The sequence below is a fragment of the Mandrillus leucophaeus genome, unplaced genomic scaffold (assembly GCF_000951045.1).
Source record: "Mandrillus leucophaeus isolate KB7577 unplaced genomic scaffold, Mleu.le_1.0 Scaffold40, whole genome shotgun sequence".
NCBI classification, from domain to species: domain Eukaryota; kingdom Metazoa; phylum Chordata; class Mammalia; order Primates; family Cercopithecidae; genus Mandrillus; species Mandrillus leucophaeus.
This window is the reverse complement of record NW_012104254.1, coordinates 493,956-501,483: the sequence shown is the minus strand read 5'-3', so window position 1 is coordinate 501,483 and position 7,528 is coordinate 493,956. Positions and strand designations below refer to the sequence as shown.

Below are 7,528 nucleotides of genomic sequence, written 5' to 3'. Positions count from 1 at the left end.
GATCTTGTGACCTCGTGATCCGCCCGTCTCGGCCTCCCAAAGTGCTGGGATTACAGGCTTGAGCCACCGCGCCCGGCCTGAGTAGATTTCTTAACTAGGGTATTTCTTAGTGTGGCTTTAAGAATTATTCTTCAATGTACTTTGTCACAAACAGTAATCAGGCTTGAACTTTATATACTTATCAACTTTGGACTTCTGCCCTGCATGCAGTTTATGTGCAAGGTAAAACAGGACCCAGTGTAATTTCTTAATTAAAATGATGTTGGACCAGGTGTGGCTCACGCCTTTGGGAGGCCGGGGCGGGCAGATCACAAAGTCAAGAGATCGAGACAATCCTGGTCAACATGGTGAAACTCTGTCTCTACTAAAAATACAAATATTAGCTGGGTGTGGTGGTGCACACCTGTAGCCCCAGCTACTCGGGAGGCTGAGGCAGGAGAACTGCTTGAACCTGGGAGGTGAAGGTTGCAGTGAGCCGAGATTGCACCACTGTACTCCAACCTGGCAACAGAGTGAGACTCTGTCTCGAAAAAAAAAAAAAATTAAAAAATATAAAATAAAATGAGGTTGAGTTGCCACTTAGTGAACTCTGGCTTTCTAAAATTAGTTAATATGTGTCACCTAGAAATTTGGAATGTGAATGTGACTATAATACCCTGTATGTCCTAATCAGGCTTTTGAAGCTGAATTAAGACAAATGTTTCTAATGTTTTTGGCTTGAGTAACGATCAGAGATGATTGGTTATAACTGAACCATGTGTTAATAATGTGGTGGTAATTTTTAACTCAGAGTACTCGGTCCCCCTGGAGGTTATAGCGGGTACTACACTTCATCTCAGTTGTCTTTTTGAAAGTACAGAATATTCACAGGAACATTAATTATGGTTGCAGAACAAGCCAAAACCTCTGTTCTTTAACATTTCATATGCATTGTGTGAAAATATACACTTTCATGCACTTAATAGCAAAATGGACAATAATAGATTAGTTTCTCACAGAATACATGTAAGTCAAAACCTTGTAAATTTCAGTTTTAAACTCTAACATACAGTAAGTGTGAGAGTTAAAAATTGTGTGCAGGGCTGCATAAATGTCTTCTTTTGAGAAGTGTCTATTCATATCCTTTGCCCAATTTTTAATGGGATTGTTTGTTTGTTTCTTGTAAATTTGTTTAAGTTCCTTGTAGACTCTGGTTATTAGACCTTTGTCAGAGATGGATGGATTGCAAAAATTTTCTCCCAGTCTGTAGGTTGTCTCTTTGCTCTGATGATAGTTTCTTTTTCTGTTCAGAAACTCTTTAGTTTAATTAGCTCTCATTTGTCAATTTTTGCTTTTGTTGCAATTGCTTTTGACTTTTTTTTTTTTTTTTTGAGATGGAGTCTCACTCTGTTGCCCAGGTTGGAGTGCAATGGCGTGATCTAGGCTCACTGCAACCTCCGCCTCCCAGGTTCAAGCAGGATAGCACAGGGGACTCTTTAGCATGCCTTTTCTTTTTTGTCTTCATTTATCAGTGTCTTCTCTGTTTCCAAAGCTTGGCAGAGTTCATCATAGGAAGGAGCAAGGAATAGGTGGCTAAGGGATTTTCTGTTTTTGTTTGTTTGTTTGTTTGTTTGTTTTTAGACAGGGTTTCGCTTTTGTTGCCCAGACTGGACTGCAATGGCATGATCTCAGCTCACTGCAACTTATGCCTCCCAGGTTCAAGCGATTCTCCTGCCTCAGCCTCCCGAGTAGCTGGGATTACAGGTGCCTGCCACCATGCCCAGCTAATTTTTTGTACTTTTAGTAGAGATGGAGTTTTATCATGTTGGCCAAACTGGTCTCGATCTCCTTACCTCAGGTGATCCACCCACCTCAGCCTCCCAAAGTGCTGGGATTACAGGTGTGAGCCATTGCGCCTGGCCTGCCAGGGGAGTTTCTATAGCTGATAATTCATATTCTACCTGCCTATAATTAAATGAGATTAAAGAGCATAGATTGAGTAGTGCATGCAGAAAATAAAAAGATGCAATGCTGAGCATACAAAAAGAATCCTGATGGACCTTAGCCTTTGTATTCAAGGTCATCATCATAATCAACAATTAAATTTTATTCAGAACTTACAAGGTACACAGAATTGTCTTACATAGAATTTTTTTTTTTTTAATTTAAGGAAGTGGAAGGGGAGTTAGAACAAAAACTTTTTCAGAAAGATGGTACTTAAGGGGGCAGTCATGGCATTGGATGCTGGCAGAACATAAATCTTTTGCAGTTTCAATAAGTTGTAGTCTTAGAATATGTGTGTATGTATACATGTGCTTGTGTGTGCATTTTCCCCCTTCTCAATAAGTTAAAAAAAAAAAAAAAGGGAAAACTAAAACAGAGTGAAAGAATAGGCTTGAAAAAGAAGTCAAACCTGCGGAGTGATTTTTAAAGCTGGCTTGTGAATAAAGGAGCCTGCTGGAGAGGTTTATGGCTGGAAGGAAAAAATGTCTGTCATGTTTCAGGATCAGAGAGTAACTTCTACTTTGGATTACTTGTCAGATTTTTCTCTTATGATGAATTTATTTATTCTCTTGTAAAAATATTGTGTTTTAGTCCATTTGTGTTGTCATAAAGGAATACCTGAGGGTGGGTAATTTATAAAGAAAAGAGGTTTATTTGGCTCATGGTTCTGCAGGCTGTACAAGAAGCACAGTGCTAGCATCAGCTTCTGGTGAGGGCCTCAGGCTGCTTCCATTCATGGCAGAAGATGAAGGGGAGCTGTTATGCAGAGATCACATGGTGACAGAGGAAGCAAGAGAGAGAGAGAAAAGAGGAGGTCCCAGGTTCTTTTTCAACAACCAGTTCTTCTGGGATGTAAGAGTGAGAACTCACCCCTCAGAGTGGCACCAAGCTATTCATGCGGGATCTGCTCCTGTGACACAGACACCTCCCACCAGGCCTCACCTTCACCATTGGGGATCACATTTCAACATGAGACTTGGTGGGGCCAAACAAACTATATCCAGACCATAGCATACTCTTTCTTTGCTTTGTGAGAAATTATGTCAAGTTAAAAACTATATTCTTTTATAGTATGTATAGAGTCCGTTCTTCTTGCTAGAGGATTGTTCTAGGAGTTTGGCTACAGTTCTCCTCTTCTATAGCAAATTAGAGACTGTTCATGGGTTTTTGTCCAGGCACACCACTTCATACTTACTATTTTTAAAAACTCTATTGGGTCAGGCGTGGTGGCCCAGCCTGTAATCCCAGCACTTTGGGAGGCTGAGGCAGGCAGATCGTCCAAGGTCAAGAGTTCGAGACCAGCCTGGCCAACATGGTGAAACTCCACCTCTACTAAAAATACAAAAATTAGCTGGGCATGATGGTGTGTGCCTGTAATCCCAGCTATTCAGGAGGCTGAGACACGAAAATCACTTGAACCCAGGAGACGGAGGTTGCAGTGAGCCGAGATCACGCCATTGCACTCCAGCCTGGGCGTCGCAGCGAGACTGTGTCTCAAAACAAAACAAAACAAAAAACAAACAAACAAAAAACCCTGTTGAGGTTTGTATTTAATTGGAGAGCTAAATGTGGTTCTGGAAAATATATTTTGTCCCCTTTTAGGAAATATTTGCTATATCACTTGAGAGTTTTCATACTCCAAGCTCAGGGTAAGATGTAAATTATGAATGTTACTGACTACTGAGAAGGTCAGTGGTACGTCTTTGAGGTTACATAAAACTGAACAAAGGAGATAAAAAGCTGAGGCACGTGCCCATATGAACTTCCTCTTCGAAAGATAAATTAGGAAGAATTTTCTGATTGTCCATAGGCAGTCCCCGTGAGAGGCTCACCAAAGTTCCGTAAAGATGTGCTATATGACTGTAATCTCTCTTTTTCAGGTTCTGCCACTTGCTGGGAAAACCGCAACAAAAGGATATTAAGGAGCCACCCCTGTAATTTACCCAGAGAGCCTCAGCAAGGTCAAAGACACATCGTGTCCCAAGGAGAAAAGCTGCAGGCATCTGAGGATAAACCACTGTGAAACAGCTTTGACTATAAAGCTGACTTGGAAGACTTTGACTCCAAGGTGCAAGGTGAGTTAGAAGAACACAAGCTTAAAACCAAAAGCAGGGTTAGGTTAGGCAGTGTTTAATAATAGCAAAAGATTAGTGAGACACCACAGTCACAGGAAGGTGTTTATTTATATCTCTTATTTGTATGTCAGATCTTAAAATAATATGTCATAATCCTCATAATAAAAAGTTCTGGTTTTTTTTTTTTTTTTTAAGGATAGGAAGTAGAAAAATGTGAAAATATTTGGTAACCATTTTCTGTTTTCTGTATGTAGTCTGGCATCATGTGGAAATATGATACTGCTTTTCCTTTCTTGAGCAATGAACATGCAGACCTAAACCTTAAAATAGACAAAATGTTATCCTTGCTTTCTTTATACACATATCCACAAACCCACATTTGACTACAGGTACACATTCTTAAAATGCATCCAGCTTTTATAATCTTCCACAATAAACAACGAGACAGTCAACTTTTCTTTTTGCCCATGAGACTGAAATGGCTAATGTGGTACTAGCAATACTTTCTGTGGTCTCCTTGTCATCTTTCATATTTGCAGTTATTATTTTAACTGCAATATAAGAGCCCCTTGATATATACTATTTGATATTTTAGGCCTACTGAGTTTGTGGTCTTCACCACTTAGCTGCACACTTCCCAGTTATCTGAAGCCTTCTACTTCTTCAAAGTCAGTCATCCCCAGGGTAGAAGTTTGTGGCATTAATCGTCTTTGGGAGCTTTTTACAAGCTGCACATCCTCTGCTCAAACCTTCTTTGCCATGGGCACAGGGGTGGTGGTGGTAGTGGTGATGATAATTCAGACATATATGATTTGGGGAAAGTTTCTTTTGTATCCTGATGCCACTCCCGCCCTTTCCTACCACGGACTGGTCCCTCTTGGTAGAGCAGAAACCAAGGCTCAGTAATTTAGTGTAATCATTGTTATATGAGAAGCTTCCTGTTTATTACTGTATTGTTTAAAAGTGCATTTTACATTAGAGCTTGCAAAGTAGTAGCCCACAGGTCAAATTTTTTACTAAAATTTTTTAACCTGTAAAAATTTTCTTTTTGTAAGAAAATTAATTGCCAACATTTGAAAATCTGGAAACTTCACATAAAAATCAGATAGATCAGATATCTGGTTTCCCTTGGAAGATTAAAAATCTGGTCTTGTTACTATCCCAGTGACTGCACTTTGCTAGTATTTTGCATTCCCTAAATATTTAACTGAATCAATCTTACAGATTATGGCAGCTGCCTGGGACATGTGGGCTTTTGAGTTGAAGAGTCCTGCTTTAAGCGTCAATTTCTTCTGCTCTCTGTATATGAAGTCACTTCTATGTACTTTAACATAACATTCCATTAATATTTATCCTCTGCCATTATTTCAGCATTTATTATTTTATATAAAATATATGAGCTTTGAGAAGCTGACACTTGCCAGCCAGGCTTACCTATGAAGTAGGAAGACTTTTCAAAGGTAAGATGTTTCAGGCCGTGGGATTAGTTAGGAGATCTGATTTTCATAGTGATGTGCTCTGCATCATTTTTTCCAGATGTTGAGGATGTCATCTCAGAGTCTGATATTTCACGACCTAAGAGTTCAGTTGCCTGATCTGACTGTTTTGGTTCCAGGGAGGTAAACTGATTCACCAAGTAGACTTCTTTTTTAATGATCCCTGTAGGGCTTTAGAGTCCATTTTCTAGCCCCTCACTCATTCTGGACACCAGGGCGACTCAGAGAGCAGTCATGCTGTGCCCTCCATATGTACAGAACTTTTAGCATTGAGAAATCTTGCCATAAGAATTAGACATACCTCCATCACAGTGAGTTGTAGTTAATCACAAACTTGTCTTTCCTCATCTTTGATTGCTATATATTGTTGCTAAATGAAATTCAATCAATCATGTTTCTGTCAAATAGATATTGAACCAAATGTTTATATGGTAGTAAAATACTTTAACCATGCAAGCATTTCAAATCGTAGGGTCCTTATGGGCATAGCATTTCTGTGCCTGCATTAGCTAAACTCAGTGTGGGGAAACTGATATAGTCCCAGAACAATGGTTCTTCTTCTTCTTCTTCTTATTCTTCTTTTTAAACCAATTATTTTACTAAAACATAAGATTTACAGATATTTTCCCATAATACATTTAGAGTTCAACTGGTAATGCCTGTTACTGAAGCAGATTTTAGACCACAGGGTGTCCATTTTTTTCCCCCTAGATACATCAGACACATTGTAAATCTCTTCTTGATTGGTATCCATTTTTAAATGTTGAGGCACACAGGAAAGAAGACCAATGGATGGGATTTTTATTTTGAGTATCTTAGTGTCCTTCTGCCTGCATTACTTTGCTCCGTCTCATGGATTCTCTTAGATCAGCATTGCCTAGGATCTCTCAATACTTGGCCACATGCAGGCGTGAAATTATGCATGAGTCCCTTTGACTATCAAGTTTAAGTTCATGGAAATAAAGTACCTGGAAATTTGTTTCCACACATTTGCTGAGTTGTGACTTGACTATAGGAGAAGGAAACTAAACTCTTTTTTGAAGGGGACATTCAGGGAATTGATATCTCATTTTCTACATGAATTTTGTTTGCTAGATTCACAGAGCCTATCTCCCCCAATTCCCCCCGACAAAAAAAAAAGAAAGAAAGAAAGAAAAGAAAGAATTTTGTTTGCTTTTAGTCACAGGAATTAAAGATTCACAGAGCCTATCTCCCCCAATTCCCCCCGACAAAAAAAAAAAAAAGAAAGAAAGAAAAGAAAGAATTTTGTTTGCTTTTAGTCACAGGAATTAAAGAGTGTGTGTGCATATACACTCAGAAATGCTTTCAGAAATCCCCCTTATCTCATTTTCTTGGAGTTCCTGTTATCAGCTCCACATTCCATTTCCTTTAACTCCCTGAGGAGGTGACAACCAAGACTGAAAAAATGGGGGAAAAAATGTAGGGAGGGCTTAAGAGCCGTTGTTGACATATAAAACAGGTTGAAATGTGTTTAAAAAAAAAAAGAAAAGAAAAGAAAAAAGTAAAACTAACAAGTGAGCAAAAATAACATGGTTAAGTAAAAACTGGAAGAGGAGAAAGAGTATTCAACCCTGACATGGTGAGGAAGCTGCCATTGGCTCCCTTTTATCATTTGTGGATCATGAGAATTCCCCCTGGAGAAGTGGAAATGGAGAGAATAGCAAGCAGGAATTGGCCGTGCAGACACCATTTCACCTGCCCTGTTTCTTCCTGTCCTGGACTTTCCCTCAGGTTGAAGGGAGTCTCTTCTGCTTAAGGAGTGCCTAATCTGAAGAGCTGAGGGACCCAGGGGAGGTAGCAGGCCAGTAGCCACCTCCTGTCTCCAGGGAAAAGGAGTGAGACCCCAGAACTTCTTTCCTGCCTGTTGAAAAGAATGGGAACAAAGGAGGGACAAGAGAAGATTCTTTGTCCGGAGAGAAGGGCTGTGCCCCAGGCCGGCTCTGGCCTGTGTGT

General features: G+C 39.7%; 1 protein-coding gene across 1 annotated transcript in view; it reads left to right on the top strand.

Moving 5' to 3' along the window:
- OSBPL6 (oxysterol binding protein-like 6) overlaps positions 1-7,528 on the top strand; it is a 154,129-nt gene that overhangs the window by 16,654 nt on the left and 129,947 nt on the right. Inside the window, exon 2 of the mRNA XM_011991826.1 lies at positions 3,864-4,058. The gene's annotated coding sequence lies outside the window, so the exon portion shown is untranslated. The remainder of the gene's footprint in view (positions 1-3,863; positions 4,059-7,528) is intronic.